Source organism: Tupaia chinensis, unplaced genomic scaffold, assembly GCF_000334495.1.
Source record: "Tupaia chinensis unplaced genomic scaffold, TupChi_1.0 Scaffold000272_1, whole genome shotgun sequence".
Lineage (NCBI taxonomy): Eukaryota > Metazoa > Chordata > Mammalia > Scandentia > Tupaiidae > Tupaia > Tupaia belangeri.
This window is the reverse complement of record NW_006159754.1, coordinates 5,491,587-5,508,218: the sequence shown is the minus strand read 5'-3', so window position 1 is coordinate 5,508,218 and position 16,632 is coordinate 5,491,587. Positions and strand designations below refer to the sequence as shown.

Below are 16,632 nucleotides of genomic sequence, written 5' to 3'. Positions count from 1 at the left end.
TGGTGGCTTAAAACTCACACCAGGCACATGTGCATGCATGCCCAAGATCCTGAGAAGAGAATGGAGGAAAAGGGATTACAGCATGGCTATCCCCCCTGGGGGTGATTTCTCGCTTTCTGTCTCTCTGTCTCTGTCTGTCTGGTGAGTGCACACACCCTATTGCAAAAACCTCTCAAAAAAAAAAAAAAAACTCAGATTAAATGTAGTTGTGAATATCTATTAAATATGTCACCTTTTCTTTCTTACGCAAAGTACCTTTATTTAATTTTATTAATTCATTCATTTATTTTAATTTGACCAGATAAAGACAGACACACAGAGAAGGGAAGGAGAGAAAGCAAGTCACCAGGTCTGGTACTCAAACCGTGGTTGGCTATGTGGTAGTGTCCAGCGCCTTCACCACCATGCCACCTGCTGGCTCCATTTGTGATTGATTCAATACGTGCAAGACATATTCAATATTTAACAAGTTTTTTGGCAGCTGGAATGTCTTTAATCAAGTCATTCAGTGTGACCAATGTTTCTTTTTCTTTGGAGAGGTTTTCGCTGTAGGGCCTGTGCGCTCACCAGACAGACAGAGAGAGACATTAGAGACAGAAAGCGAGAAATCACCCCTCAGGGTATGGCCACGCCACAATCCCTTCTCCTCCATTCTCCTCTCGGGATCTTGGGCACGCACACATATGCACCTGGCATGAGTTTTAAGTTACCAGGTCCAGAACGCGAACCGTGGTCGACTACATGGGAGTCCAGCGACGTAGCCATTACGGTAACTGCTGGTCCCCCAATGTTTCTTTGTCCCTTATTAATCCGGTTTAGGCATACAGAAAATGTCTTGTTCAGTTTTTCAGTAAATAATCTTTGTTCATCTTCTTCTATCATGGTAATCCAGAAGGACCCAACTGGTTTTTATTTTGTTCTTCAGGCTCGGGCTGGGAAACTTCTGAATTAGGTGACCTTTTCAGCATTCTTCCTTTGCTAGCTTTCCACACACTCAGATGAGCATTCTCTCCTGCCATCTCTTTGGGCTGAGTTAATCTACTCTCAGGAGCTACTTTTGCTACTGTGTGTGTCTTCACTACTCAGTGGATTTCAACTTTTCTATTAGTTTGATGTTAGACCTGGCTACAATTTCAGGTGTGATGCTTCTTGGTAGTGACTTAATTCTTTTTATGCCCTCAGAAATGGTTTTGACACTAGAAGAAAGTGTTTTCGATTACAGTAATTCTTTCTCATGAAGCTCTTTCCAGATTATAACATTGGCAGAGGTCTCACTGATATTGTTTCAATGTGTCCTGGATAATACTGACTACTTTTATTTATTTATTTATTTATTTAGTAGAGAGGTTTTTGCTATAGTGTGAATGTATTCGTTGGAGAAACAGAGACAGAAGGTGAGAAATTACTCCCGGGGGGATGGCCACACCGCAATTTTTTCTCCTCCATCCTCCTCTCAGGATCTTGGGCACGCATGCACATGTGCCTGGCATGAGTTTTAAGCCACTAGGTCTGGGACTTATACTGTGGTTGACTATGTGGGAGTCCAGTGACATAACTTCTGCCATCTGCTGATCTCATGGTGGTGACTTCTAACAGGAGGTCACACAAGTTCTGAGATGCAGTGCTCACAGATTTAGTGGTAGCAGTCACATTTGAGGATCACTTTTCACTGTCACAGTGTTTACAAACAGGGTTTGTGGCTTCAGAGACAGTAGTTGGAAGTTTCTTTGTTGTTGCAGAACTCTCTCTGCCTTGCAGGGTTTGAACCTTAGCAGAGTGTGGCTATGATAAGATCCAAGGACAGGTTTTCTGGACAGGTTAGCATGCTGTTTTGTGTGTGTGTGTGTGTGTAATTATTTGTTTCTTTTTATTATTATTCTTAGGGTGAATAGCCTAGGTTTTACTGATTATTATCTTCATGGTAAAGTTTAACACATTCTTTGAGTGTCTGTATTTTTTATAAATTAGTAGTTGAATACAGAAGCCATAGTAGCATTATAAAATCTGAAAATTTCTCAATTCTGAAACACATTTGTCTTCAAAGAGTTGTCTGAGGATTATGGGCCTATGCTGGTGTCTGTTGACGAACTGCTTCTACCCTAAACAACTGGAAAACCTACTTTCTAGATAGCTCTCAGAACCCCAAAATCCGTAACTAAAGAGTTCATGGCTATGCCAGCAGGGGGCCTCCAGGTCACATCTCAGGCCTCACCAAGCTTCTGTGCTGATAATCAATGCCTGCACCACCAGCTGTGCCATTTTCAGAATCACCACTGAAATCCTTTTCATGAGAATGTTATTTCTTTACTTCTTCTATTAAAAAAAATCTCTATTGATATATACTTTACATATCATAAAACTCACCCATTTAAAGTATGCAATTGAATGATTTTTAGTGTATTCACAGACTTGTACAACAGCCATCACAGTCTAACTGTGAAACATTTTCAACATCCTCCAAACGGGAGGATGGACTCAATGGGAGTCACTCCCATTCCTGTACCTGCGAGACATAAGCAACCACTAGTCCTACTATTCTGTTTCTAAAGGTTTGCCTTATCTGGATTTTATACATAAATGAAGTAATGCAACATGATCTTTCGTGGCTGGCTTCTTTAATGTAGCATGATATTTCCAAGGTTTATTCATGCAATAGATGTATTATACATAATTTTTTTATTGCTAAATAATATTTCATTGGATGAATTTACCAAAGGTTAATACATTTATCAGTTGATGGATATTTGGATTGTGGCCACTTACTGGATATTATGATTAATTCTATAAACACTAACATATAAGCTCAGTTGTTAACATATGTTTTTATTTCTCCTGAGCATATATTTAAGAATATAGTTGCTTGGACAAATAGTGAATCTCTGTTCAACATTTTGAGGAACGGCCAAACTATTCTCTGAAATGGCTGCATCATTTCACAATCCCACCAGCAATACATGAGGGTTATAATTTCTCCACATTTTCATCAACATTTGTAATTGTCTATCTTTTTTATTTTAGCCATCCTATTAGGTGTAAAATATTTTTTCATTGTGGCTTTGATTTGCATTTCTCTAGTAAATAAAAATATGAAATGCTTCTACCCATTGGCTAATTATATATTTTCTTTGGAGAAATGTCTGCTCACATCCTTTATCCATTTAAAAAATTGGGTCATTTTTCATCCTAATGTTGAGTTATAAGAGTTCTTAATATACATTTTGACTATAAGCCTCTTATTCAATATGGCTTGCAAATATTTTTACCAATTATGTGAGTTGTCATTTCATATTTTTGATAGAGTCTTTTGAAACCAAGAAGTTTTAAATTTTTATAAAGTTCAATCTGCCCATTTTTTTCTCTTACATTTAGGCATTAGACCTAGGAAATAGTTGCCTAACCCACAGTCATGAAGATTTACTCCTATGTTTTCTCCTAAGAGCTCTGTAGTTTTAGTTCTTATGTTTAGGTCTATGATCCATGTAGAGCTCATTTTTAAGTACAGTATAAATGATCAAATCTAACTTTATTATTCTACATGAGTTATCTAGTTTACCCAGAGTCATTTGTTTAAAAAGCTATTTTTTTTTCATTAAGTTATCTTGGTATTGTCAAAACTAAATTGATCACAAATGTAAAGACTTATTCCTAGAACCTTGATTCTGTTCCATGGGTCTGTATATGTATACTTATACCAGTGTCTCTCTGTCTTGATTATTCTAACTTTACAGTAAGTTTTGAAATTGAGAAGCATGAGTCTTCCAATTTTGATCTTCTTTGTAGGTCATTTTTAAGGTGGAAGAAGAAAAAGTTGTCACATGGCACAGTGAAAACTGAAATTTCAGAATATTTCTGGTACAAGTTGGGAGGCAGGAAGAAGCCTGGAATGATCTCCTGCCCAGCTTCCCTCACCAAATGCAGCTTCTCATTCTACATGAGTTATCTAGTTTACCCAGAGTCATTTGTTTAAAAAGCTATTTTTTTTTCATTAAGTTATCTTGGTATTGTCAAAACTAAATTGATCACAAATGTAAAGACTTATTCCTAGAACCTTGATTCTGTTCCATGGGTCTGTATATGTATACTTATACCAGTGTCTCTCTGTCTTGATTATTCTAACTTTACAGTAAGTTTTGAAATTGAGAAGCATGAGTCTTCCAATTTTGATCTTCTTTGTAGGTCATTTTTAAGGTGGAAGAAGAAAAAGTTGTCACATGGCACAGTGAAAACTGAAATTTCAGAATATTTCTGGTACAAGTTGGGAGGCAGGAAGAAGCCTGGAATGATCTCCTGCCCAGCTTCCCTCACCAAATGCAGCTTCTCTCTGGTCAGGTGGCACACAGACTCTGGAGAAAATGGTGGCAGATGGATGTACCTGGGAAGCAGGAGAAGTCTAGAATCGTCTCCTACTTGGCTTCCCTCACCAACTTGCAAACCAGAGCTTTAAATTGTGCTTTTCCCTCCCTCCCCTTATGCTGGATGAAGGTGGATAGCAAGGACTTCTTTCTGTTTCATAGATTCAGCCTTGATATGATGAGCAGCCTTGACAGTCCTCAACTCCTACTAAGTGATGCTTGCCCTAGCAGGGAGAAATCTTCATAGGTCAGTAATAAAATACCTGAGGAAAACACTTGCTTCCATGGGGGTTTATTTGCTCTTTGTTGCTTGTCCCTGGAGATAAGCATCTCATCTATCTCTTGATTTGTTCTTACTCCTTTGGTCACTCAGGTTAGGAAGAGCTATACTTTTTCAATTGTTTAGGTCTATGATCCATGTTGAGCTCATTTTTGAATACAATATAAATGATCAAATCTAACTTTATTATTCTACATGGGTTATCTAGTTTACCCAGAGTCATTTGTTTAAAAAGCTGTTTTTTTTTTTTTTCATTATCTTGGTAACTCTATGGGTCCCAAGGACTCTTGTGACTTTCTTAACTTCAATAATCTGATCTTGTTACATATATCTGCCTTATATATAACAAATGTTCCTTCAAGTTCTGTGGTATGTGGATGGCAAACTACTCCAAGCTTCTATTGATGCTATCAACGTCTCTTTGTTCTATTTCTTCTCATTTCAGTCAAGTCAGGGAAAAAAGTGGTCCATTCTGTTTGTCTCTTTGTTTTTAGAAATCTTATCCATGGTTTGTGTTTCTCTTATTAATGATAAATATTGTAAAAAAGAATCTAAATGTTATAAATTGGACATAATTAAAGATAATTCCATGCTGCCTCTTCTTTTAAAATGAAGAAATCAAAGCCGTAGTAAGGAAAGTGACTTGACCTAAGGCTGCCACCATGTTGCCACCTGGTCCAACACGCTTTTCAACACACATAGCATCTGTTCACATCTCACTGGAGTGGTGAGCTTATCCTATTGGAACTGAATATTATTTTTCTATCTTCAACTTTTATGAGAAAAGATCACATTTTCCTTTTACGTTTTCTTACACTTAGTTTTTTTTTTTTTTAATCAACTTGAATTAACGTCCCAGATTTCAAGTCTAAACACAATTTCGTTATTACCGTGTTTCAGCCTTTGGAAACATGATTATATTACAAACATATTCTTAAAACTTCAATTATATAAAAAGGGCACTGAGGCACTAATAATGTTATTTCAGATAGCTAATCTAATTAGTTTCTTTTTATAAATTACATAGACTCAGATAAAAATGATTGAATGCACAATTTTTGAAAAGGTGTGAGAAAGTCCAAATCCTTTTGTCAGTGTAACCTCATTTTCTCATTAATCTTTCCTGAGAAAAGCTATTATCTTTTATCACCCTTTTCTTCACTTGATAATGTTGAATTGGCTAATACTGTATACTTTTTATCACTCATTTAGTGATAAAGCTGTATAATTTGAATTGATTATTTTAATTTTAGAATAGAAACAATTCAGTCTTAGATAATAAACAGTAGGCTTATAAGAAAATACATGGCATATTATAGTAATTTATAATGTACTATATGATATTCAGGACAATTATGCTTAAGAGCTGCTCAAAAAAAAGAACTTCTGTATGAAGCTAATAGAAAAGAATATTTTTAGTTGCATTGACTAAAAACTAAGATACAATTGATACAAGAAGTCTTCAAAAATTCATAAAAGATACACTTTATGTAAAAACTATGCATGGATTTCAAAAAATTTTGGCAGCAAAATAAAACCAGAGTTTCTTTTTTATTCATGATAGAGTATGTGTGTACATATGTGGGATGAGTGTGTGTGTATGTATGTGTGTGTGTGTTTGAGAGGGAGAGAGGTGAGTTCCTTTCATGGGGTTTGGTGATGCCTTGATTCCCTTCTTTCATTCCTTTATCCTTCCAGCTCTTTGACAATCTCAGATAGGCTTGGCAGATTTCTAACTGATGGGGCCAGGGATTAGAACCACAGTTGCCATCCATGTAGGATCTAGCTTCTCTTGAGAAACACCTTACTGCTGCACTGCAGAGCAAGTCCAAATGTGCACTTTAATTCCAATTTTCCACAAAATTTTTGAAGTTTCATCATATGTTACGATTTCTGGTATTACGTTTTATTAAAAATACAATTTTGCAGGGACCAGCAGGTGGCGTGGTGGTTAAGGTGCTGGATATTCCCACGTGGCTGACCATGGTTAAAGTCTTGGACCTGGTGGCTTGCTTTCTCACTTTCTCTCTCTCTCTCTCTCTCTGTGTGTCTCTCTCTGGTCAAAATAAAATAAGTAAATGAATAAAGTTAAAAATAGATCTTTTTTTTTTTTAAATACAATTATGGGTGGGCCTCATAGTACAAAAATAAAGCACTACACAGAGGAAGCTAGATCCCACATAACCAGCCAGTGTTTGCATTTTGGTTTGAAAAACACCCAGTGCATACAGGAGTGCTTGGAATCCTAAGGGGATGGTGAAAAATGAATTGCAGCATGACTAGGCCCCACTGGGGGGCACTTTCTCTCTCCTTCTCCACCACACCACACCTCTACGTGGTGCAAACGTACTCTCTGGCAAACAAACTAAACAAAATCAGTGACACCAAAATATCCTAAGTCTAAACAGGTTACAATCGAAAATTCTTTCACCATCATTATTTGCTTACATTGCTCAGAATGTCAAGTAGTGTTTTACTATATTCTCAAAATAGAGTGAACATTATCCATGGAAAAAAGGAAACTTTGAAAATTATTCTTCTTTACATTAAAAAATATTTATCGCCATCTTTGTTTTATTTATTTGCTAATTTTTAAAAGTTTTTGCCACAGGGCATGTTTGCTTGCCAGGAAGAGAGAGAGAGAGAGAGAGAGAGAGAGAGTGAAGACAGTGAGAAATCCTTCCCTTCAGGCAGGATGGCCACCTCACAATCCCTTCCTTCCCATTCTTCTGGGATTTCGAGCACTCACCCACACATGCTCCACATGATTTTCAAGCAGCCACGTTTGGGATTTGAACGGTGGATGTCCAGAGCCTTAACGTCATTCCACTTGCTGGCCCCTCCTTCAATTTTTTCTTTGAGGGGGGGGAATTGCTGTAGGGCACGTGCGTGCACTTGGAAAAAGACAGAGAGAGAGAAAGTGAGAAATCACCCCTGTCCTCCACTAATGGGAGATGACCACCATGCCACAATCCCTTCTTTTCCATTCTCCTCCTGGGATTTTGAGCTGCATGCACACGTGACCAGTGTGAGTTTCAAACTGACAAATCTGGGACTTAAACCATGGTCAGCCATGTGGGAGTCCAACACCTTAACCACCATGTCACCTGCTGGCCCTACTTTACATTTTTTTTTTTTTAAAGAAGTAAAACAGGCAGGTAGGGAGGAAAAAATTGAAGAGAAAAAGATAGGAGAGAGAATAAGTAGATATTAACTAAATAATTTACTAGATTTTAACAATGATTATATTATTTGGTTAGTGTATAATTTCTATACAGAATTCATATTTATGTGATACACTAAAGGACAGAGAAATTAAAGGGATAACTTCTATTGAATATTGATAGAAAGTTCCATATTTAAAGTGTGCTTTGGGTGAGGTTGGCTCTATGACCTGGTGAATCAGGTAGCTGGATCCCACATGACTGACCAAACAGTTCAACTCCCAGACCTGGTGGCTTGTTGACTCATGTGCGTGCATGCCCAAAACCCTGAAAGGAGGAAGAAATGGAGAAGTTTGTAGTGTAGTCATGCCCCCTGGTGAGGGAGAGTGCTTTCTCACTTGTCTCTCTCCAGTGAACACATGCATCCTCTGGTGAAAATCTATTAAGAAATGCTTTTCTACTTTATACTAGTTCTAAAGTCAACTCAGAATTATGTATGCTGTTGGCATTTGGTTTAAAAAAAAAAAAAAAACAACTAAAATTTTTATTAAAGCAGGTGTTTTGTCTGTTCAATACCTTTGTTACTGGTTTCAAAGTTCTCCACACCAAATATTTTGTTAGGACTGTTAACATTGCCCATTAGATTGATTACTGTTTGACCTCATATTTTTCTCCTTTCCAGTCAAATGATAGCGATGTTCAGGAGGGGTAAGATGGAGGAGGTGAAAAGAGAGCAGCAGTAATAAAATTTGCTAATCAAGTCTTAAATAATGGAAGCTTGATTGCATTTAAAAACTGATGTAATGGTTCAGAAATAGGAAAGCTGATTTTTTAAAAGAATGTTTAATTAGAAAATACAATGAGAGACATTTTGTCTGGCAGTTCTTAAATAGATACTTATTTTTAGCTTTTTTTCCTCCCTAAAAGCACAACTATTTCTGATGTTATTTTAAAAAGTTTAGTACATACACACTGTAGGATATAAATATATTGCCCTTTAGGGCATTTGGCCACTTTACTATAGAATTATCTATGATTTGCTTCCTTTTTTTCTGCTTATAGTAAAGGAGAAAATTGTTTTATGGCATCTCATGTCTTCTCACCATTAATTCTAAATTGACAGAAATACTTTATTTGGGGCAATAAACTCAAGCTTGATAATTGGCAAAAGATGTTCAAAGAGGAAATTTTCCTATCTGGTTTAGGAAAGTTCAATTTATCTCTCTCTCCTTCCTCCTCCCTCTTAATCTCCTTTCCTTCCTTCTTATCTTTCTTCCTTCCTTCCTTCCTTCTTCTCCTCCTTTCTTTCTATTTTGGATAAAAAATACAGTCTATGCACTTTTTCTTTTTAATGATGTTTTTCGTAAAATATAAAAACCTTAAGTAGCAATCAAATTCCACTTCATTTTGAAAATGGTGAACTCATTCACAGTCCAGAAGGTTTTTTTATAAATGTCAGAAAGTTCATGGTCAGATAGCTCTGAATTCCCTCTTTCAGCATAGTAACAAAAATAGGATAGCTTAAAAAGAAAATGAACAATAACTGTCAATGTGAAAATCCAGAGTGGTTTTTATATTGGGTTGTCTGAAAAGTCATGAAGTATTTTTCCTATATTTTTCTATGCAAAAATACATCATGATTTTTCTGACAACCCAATAGGTATTTGTAGAGGTCATCCTCCACATTTTCCAGAAGTAATTCTGGACTGTCACACAATCATCTCCATTGAGACCAAAATTAAAATGGAAAAAAGGGGGATTAAATGGGAATTTATAGGAAGGGAGCATTTGTAAACCTTTTGTGAGAGAAAAGTCTGGAAATACAAAGTTCACTGGGTTCACACCAGACTTTAGAAAAGGTGTGAATTGATCTTTATAAAGAAAGCTCCATTACAAAAGAAAAATAAAATTTTCAAAGACTTTTTTGGTGGTTGTTTATCACCTAAAATTTAACACACACAACTACTATTATAAGGACACTGTGCCACATGAGGATATTTTGATCAATGGGGGATCACATGTTTAAAAATGGACCTGTAAGATTGCAGTAAAGCTGAACAGCCCTTACTTCCTAGTTACATCGTGGTCATAGTAATGACTAGTGCAGTGCATTACTCGTGTGTTTGTAAACAAGCCTACTACATTGCCAGTCATATGAAACTACAGTGCATTGTATTCCCTACATAACATTTGATAGTGATACTATACAACTATGTTAGTAGTTTAGGTATTTAGCATACTATATATTTTTATTGTTCTTTAGAGCTTATTTCTCCCACTTGAAAACATTATTTACTGGTACCAGCAGTTGGCGTAATGGCTATGTTGCTGGACTCCCATGTAGTAGAAGGTGGTTCAAGTCCCAAGCCCGGTGGCTTAAATACATGCCGGGCGTGTGTGTGTGCGTGCCCAAGATCCTGAGAGGAGAATGGAGGAGAAAAGATTGCGGCGTGGCCATTGCCCCAGGGGGTGATTTCTCGCTTTCTGTCTCTCTGTCTATGTGTTTCTGGGAAGCACACACGCCCTATAGCAAAAACCTCTCCACAAAGAAACAAACATTATTTATTGTAAATTATATGCCTTGTTAGAGCAGTGGCAGCATCATGTATTTCATATTTACAAAGCCTCTTGATTGCATCATTTTCTCTCTAGCTTGATTTGATCTCCTTTCGTTTAGTTCCTCATGGCCCCTAAGTGTACAAAATTCACTCTTGATATGCCAGTAAGAGGCCATTTTAAGTGCTTAACCTGGAAACAAAATGTAAAGTGATTAGGGACTATAAAGGTGGAAAGTCAGTGGTAGTTATTGCTCATCTCTTTTCATTATAGTTATGATCTTGAAGAACAAGAACAAAGTGACAGGCGTCGTTAAAGGATCTGCCTCACTGAAGGGAAGTAGACTGCAAAAATTCAAGCAGCGTCTCTCTCTCAAGTCTGGAGAAACTTTTCAGGACTTGGACTGAAAACCAGACACAGAAGCGTATCTTTTTCAGCACCACCAAGACTGGGCCAAAACGAAAGGTTTGTTTGGCTTTGATGTACAGAAAAAAGCTTTGGGCTGTCTATGTTGTTGAATTTTCTGCAAGCTCTGGGTAATTTAAATAATTCAAGAATCATTGTTAACCACATAATATGAGAGTGAGTGACGAGTCTTTGAGTGATAACGTGAAGGCCGCTGAATAGTCTTTGGGAACACTAGAGAAATTGATTGTAGAGGAAAATTACTTGCCAGAGCAAATTCAATTTGGATGAAAGTTCCTTATTATGGAAACAGATGCCTGGAAGGACTTTCATTCATGAGGAGGAAGCCAAGTCAATGGCAGTTTTCAAGACTTTTAAGAACAGGACAACAGTCTTGCTTGGGTGCAATGTTACAGAATACAAATTGAGATCCTGACTCAGTGAAAATCCCAGGACCTTCAATCATATCAATAAACATACTCTGCCAGTACACTACAAAAGTAATAAAAAATCATGGATAATCCAGTTCCTCTTCCAAGAAGCCTCCTAAATTGCTAGACCAGAGAAATGGAGAAGCCCATTTTGGAGAATAAAATATTTTAAGATTTCACTTATGGTTGACAATGCCCTTGCACACACTTCTTTTATTAATAGTCTTCATCACAATATCAAAGTGGTGTTTCTTCCTTCAAACCAATGGATCAAGGAGCTTTAGAAACTTTTAAGGACTACTACCTGAGGAGGGTCTTTGCTCAGGCTATTGCTACAACTGATAAAGACTTCGAGAAGATACTGATGCAATTTTTGAAGGATTACAACATCTGCGACTATATCAAGAACTATGCTTGGGTTTAGGGTAATGTTGCCAAGGAATGTATGAATGGAGTCTGGAAGAAGATACTCAGGAGGTTCATCCATGACTTCAAGGGATTTTTAATGAATAAGGATGTTGCAAAAATCAACAAGGCTATGGTTGAGATGGAAAACAATGTTAACATGGATGAAAATGACTGAGGAGCTCTGGATGTGTTTTCTGAAGAACTAATAATGAGTTGATATAATTGGAGGAGGAATGTGTAACTGAAGAAGAGGCAAGAGAAAAGGAGACTGCAGGAAAAAAAGAAGAAAAAAGAAAAGAAAAGAAAAGAAAAGAAAAGGAAATTCACAGCAAAAGCCTGAACCTGGTCTATGGTAGTTATACCATCTAGGTTTGTGAAATACACTCTATTATTGTCTTACAATGACAAAATTTCCTAACTATGCATTTCTTAGAATGTATCCTTAAGTGTCATGTGGACTGTATCAATTCATTAAGTAATAAGTTAATGACTTAGGTAATATTTTGAATCAAAAATCAAAGAGGCATTCAGGTTAATCCCTCCTCCTCATTCCTCTCATTTCTAATGGTTCAGTAGATTTCCTTTTGTTTTTATTTCCTTAACGCTGTGAAAATATGTCCCAGCCTTTTCACTCTCATTGTTTTGGTGTAGTTCCCATCATCTCTTCCTGAATTATTGCAAACTACTTCTAAACAGTTTGCTTAACTTTAGACCCTGTACTTGTAATCTATCTGTCCTCTGGTCAGCAAAGTAATTTTTCTGAAAAGCAGAAATAAGATCATATTATTATCCTGATCAGAATATTCTACTAAACTCTTGCATAAGCGTATCTTCAATACTTGGTGCTGTTTTCTCTCTCCAATTTCATCCTGCATTAATCCCACCTCACTTACCCTATACTTTCATGTTATTCTACTATTTACATACCCTCCCTCCAAGATCCATGTTACAATGCATTTGATATACTGTTCCTTGTAATTAGAAACTTCTTCTCCTAACCCCTCTCAGAAAATCTACTCTTAAAGATCCATCCAAGTATTTATTCCCATCTGATCTCTCCCCTGGCATGCCTATTCTCCACATGCCTTTGTCCCACCATGGTACCTAAAGCAGATGTATGATTTTCCTGTAAACAAGGAATTGTAATGACTTGTTTTCATTTCTGATTCTCTCCCCGGACTATGGGTTTCCAGGAACCATGTTTTTTTCTCTTCATATTTGGGCACCTTATGACTGCACACTAATGTTGCATGCTTGAATGAATGAATCAATAAATCAATGTTTTAACAAAGCCAAGACAGGGAGGTATTTAGATTTGTCCAAAATATATTCCATGAGTCAGGGATACGTCCGAGAATAGATTCTGGTGCCTCCCACCCCTTTTTGTTCCTCAGACTCCCAGACCATGATTCATTGTTTCATTAATAAGAGAAGATGGCAAGATTTTAATTTTTTTTTTTTTTTTTACATAAAATCATCCACCATAAGAAAGTATCCACTGTACTCTACTGTCTGACTTCTAGGGGAAATAGTCAGTCTTAAAGTGCTGGTTGCATTTTGAGAACCTTCTTTCATCCTAGGCACAATGCATCAGGAATGAACTCTAGCAGCATTGGCATTTGAATAAAGGAAGTAAATTAAAAATGCCTTAAGTTACTAAAAATAAATTTGATGTCAGCCATAAACTACCACCTCTCTTTCTTTTTACCTTTCTTCTAAATTAGAAGATTATGCACTACCTAATTCTTTCTTGCCATGAATTTAGGATTCATCTGGATATTTAAGATGTCCATTAGACTGGCAAGGCTAGGCGGAAAAAAAAAAAAAAAACAACTCTAAAAACAAACTTACTTTAAAGTGATAGGCTGACATCTACAGGTCATTAAATATGTTTCTTAACTTTGCAAAAGGTAACTCTTTCGGACAGAGATTTTTGCTATAGGGCCTGTGCACTCATCAGAGAGATAGAGATAGACAGAAAGACAGAAAACGAGAAATCACCCTCTGGGGAGATGGCCATGTTGTAATCCCTTCTCTTCCATTCTTCTCTTGGGATCGATCTTGGGCACACAGGCACATGCACCTAGTATGGGTTTTAAGCCACCAGGTCTGGGACTTCAACTGCAGTCCACTACATGGTAGTCCAGTGATGTAACCATTACACCAGCTGCTGGTCCCAAGAAATCTTTTATTCAAACATTTTCCTCTCTCCTTGAGAAGTACTCAAGAAGCATTTATCTTACAGTAAGTCCTGCTTCACAGACCACGTATTATAAAATAGCAAAATAAGTACATTTTCTCCTAAAAGTGTAAAGCTACCAGGACTCAAACCACAGTCAACTACATGGGAATCCAGCAATGCAGCCATTACGTCACCTGCTGTTCCCCTATTAAGTTTTTAATATCTTGTCTTTGTCTGTAGTTTTGGCCAATCTGGCTATGATGTGCCTTGGAGATGATCATCTTGGACTGATTCTATTTGTGGTCCTGTGTAATTCTTGGGTCTGGATAATTAAATGTCCCTTTAGGTTTGGAAAGTTTTCTTCCAGTATTTCATGAAATAAATGATCAAGTCCCTTATTATTTTCTTCCTCTTCTAGGATACCAATTATCTGGATGTTGGGGCACTTGATGATATCTAGTATTTCACATATATTAACCTCATTTTTCTTGGTTGTTTTCTCAATCTTTCTGATACTTTTTTCGGGTTCAGAGGTTTTGTTTTCTACATTTGAGATTCAATCTTCAGTGTGGTCTAATCTACTTTTAATATTTTCAAGGGAGGTTTTAATTTCCTGTACCACATTCTTCATCCCTAACAATTCCATCTGATTCTTTTTTGAGATGTCTATTTCTTCTTTCAAATCATGAAAGGACATCTTCATCTCCTGGAGATCATTGTCTCTTTTCTCTTGCATCTGAATTAGTTTGGTCACTATAAAAATTCTGAATTGCTTATCAGACATGTCCACAACTTCCACTGTGTTGTCTGTGGGTGATGTGGAATTGATGTTTTCCCTTGGAGAGACATTTTGTTGGTTGCTCATATTTCTTGTGCCTCTGCAATTGTTCCTAGTCAGCTGGTGATCTATACATTCTTTCCTAAATTATTCAAGGTATCACTGAACATTCAAAGATGTGTGGGGATGGAAAATTGGTGATCTCTCTTCTCCTCTGCCTCCCTGTTGCTTACCAGTAACCTGCACTGTCATCAGTGTTTCTAAAGAACAGGTGTACCTCCAACTGAGCTTCCCAACTTCACTTCAGAAGCTAAGAAAAGATCCCATGTGGCATTCTGTGCCGTGTACTATCAAAATTCCGAAGTCCTGAGAGTCCAAAGGCAAGTGGTGGGAGGATGAGCTACAAGTCCTGGCTGTTAGGGCCTGCAGCTGCAGGCAGTCTGGTATCTTGCAAGGCTGCTAGCTTAAACCAGTCTTCTCGTTCCAATATCCTTGAAAAATAATTTTATTCTTTTAGTGGGCTTTCTCTCAGAAATATTTTAGGAGATTAGATAACATAATTCATTACTCAACACAATTTCCTGCATATATTCTGTTATTTTGAATTCTTTCCGAATTTCACTGTCATGGCAGTTCTCCTCTCTCTGTGCGCAAAGTCCCCTCACCACTCTGTTTCCCTCCATCCACTCCTCTGCCTCCTGTCCTCTGCTCCATACTCTCACAGTTTGTAACTTTCCCACTGATAGAGCCCCCAGGGACATGCTTTCAGTTCCCTGCTCAATTTGCTCATCATAAAAAGAACAGCTATTCTGAAATTCAGGTGAATATAATTTTCTATTCTCTCAAGTATCATAAGGCAGGACATGACTGATTACCTAAAGGGGAAAACAGACAAGCAGTGCTATGGAATTCACTGTTGGAAAATGATGTTGCATTGAACTGTTGACAGAAAATACTATGGAAAAAGAGAGTCTAACAAGCCAGAGAAAAAAGGATCAGACATAACCATGATGAAATAAGCAGAGAGGATGCAGTCTAGATAAAATTAATTCGTGAGCAATACCATGTGAATCAGGAATGAATGTGGAGTTGGACAGACAATTCTGATGGATTGGAGAAGCTGAGAAAAATTATCATGTAGACAATACTGAGAAGTAAGTTGTTCATCTAGGATAAGACATCCAAAATGTTTACAGTTCTATCTTTTAAGTCATAGGTCTTGCAGGTATGGGCTGTTTGTTGTTGTTGTTTTCTGTTTTTGTTTTCTTCCCCTACATGACACAATAGAAATATGTGATAAAGGAGCAATTGAATAAGGGAGAGATGTGAGAGTAATATCCTAAAACAGCTAGGGCAATTGAATCAGACATAAAATAATGAAAGACTCAGCCGAGAGGTGTGGATGAAAATAGGAAAGAAACAGCTTCTGTCCTTTTATTTTTTCTACACATACTCATAGTTTCACTAAGAAATCATTCAGCAGGCTCATTGGGTAAGCATAATATCAACAATAATTATTCCAAGTAATCATTCTTACATGATCCAAATAATAAAGAGAAAACTCATCTGTCTTAACTACCATTCCTACCTAAGGGAAAAATAAGAGGCACAGAACATTTGGATACTAGATGTATATGCTTCATATTTTACATTTTCAATTTTTAAATAGAAACATAGAAAATTGATGACATTTTGTGGCAGACATTAACTTAAAGACATTTTCTTTTTCAGTACAAAATCTGGGTAAGAAAATATGAGGTTGGCAGGTGGTGGGTGGTTAAGGCCCTGGACTACCACATGGCCAACTGCAGATCTAGTCCCAAACATGGTGGTTTGCTTTCTCGCTTTCCTTCTCTGTCTTTCCGTCTCTCTCCAGTGAGTGCACATGCCCTACATGAAATAATAATAATAAATTAAATTAATAATTATTTTTTTCTTAGAAAAAAAGAAAATCGTTTTTTGGAAGTGTGGAAGAAAGTAGGCCCAGTTTCAGTTCATTGGAAATTTATGGAATGCCTGAGACTATTTATTGATTTTTAAATTTTTCATCAAAAGCTGTATATGTCCACACTCAAG

At 36.9% G+C, this 16,632-nt stretch overlaps 1 long non-coding RNA gene and 1 pseudogene across 1 annotated transcript in view; both read right to left on the bottom strand.

Moving 5' to 3' along the window:
- LOC102477273 (cytoskeleton-associated protein 2-like) overlaps window positions 1-2,259 on the bottom strand; it is a 10,287-nt pseudogene extending 8,028 nt beyond the window's left edge.
- A 5,231-nt stretch (window positions 2,260-7,490) lies between these two features.
- LOC102495283 (uncharacterized) overlaps window positions 7,491-16,632 on the bottom strand; it is a 23,795-nt gene continuing 14,653 nt past the window's right edge. Inside the window, exon 4 of the long non-coding RNA XR_334713.1 lies at window positions 7,491-7,526. This is a non-coding gene — a long non-coding RNA (uncharacterized LOC102495283). The remainder of the gene's footprint in view (window positions 7,527-16,632) is intronic.